Consider the following 383-nt stretch of genomic DNA (forward strand, 5'->3'; position numbering starts at 1 on the left):
CTGAGTAAAAGCAAATTACAGAACAATAATTTGTCCTTGCAAAGTTTACAGGTATATGCCTATAGAAAAATGGTACCTGAATTTATTAAAGGGTAAATAACTATTATGTCTCTTTCTGTCAGAAGACGAAAAAAGGGACAGAAAGACCGAGAAAATTATGTAAATATAAAGAAATAAAAGCTTCTGTTCTCAGGGTTTCAAGAATCTACTGAAAAAGGCAAAGAAATAGAAAATTTAAAAAAATAATTGATGTAGATACCTCAGCACTGGAGGGGTCTGAACTAAGAAAAAGTGAAATATAATTGGTATAAAAGATTTTCAGCTTGCAAATGTTCATGAAAAAGGAATATCCACAGATGTACATAAGAACTGTGAAGACAGAC

The 383-nt window shown here is 31.1% G+C and overlaps 1 protein-coding gene across 1 annotated transcript in view; it reads right to left on the reverse strand.

Annotated features, from left to right (window-relative positions):
• Positions 1-383, reverse strand: part of LOC119585818 — a 17,005-nt gene that overhangs the window by 7,888 nt on the left and 8,734 nt on the right.

This window comes from Penaeus monodon, chromosome 20, assembly GCF_015228065.2.
Source record: "Penaeus monodon isolate SGIC_2016 chromosome 20, NSTDA_Pmon_1, whole genome shotgun sequence".
Taxonomy (NCBI): domain Eukaryota; kingdom Metazoa; phylum Arthropoda; class Malacostraca; order Decapoda; family Penaeidae; genus Penaeus; species Penaeus monodon.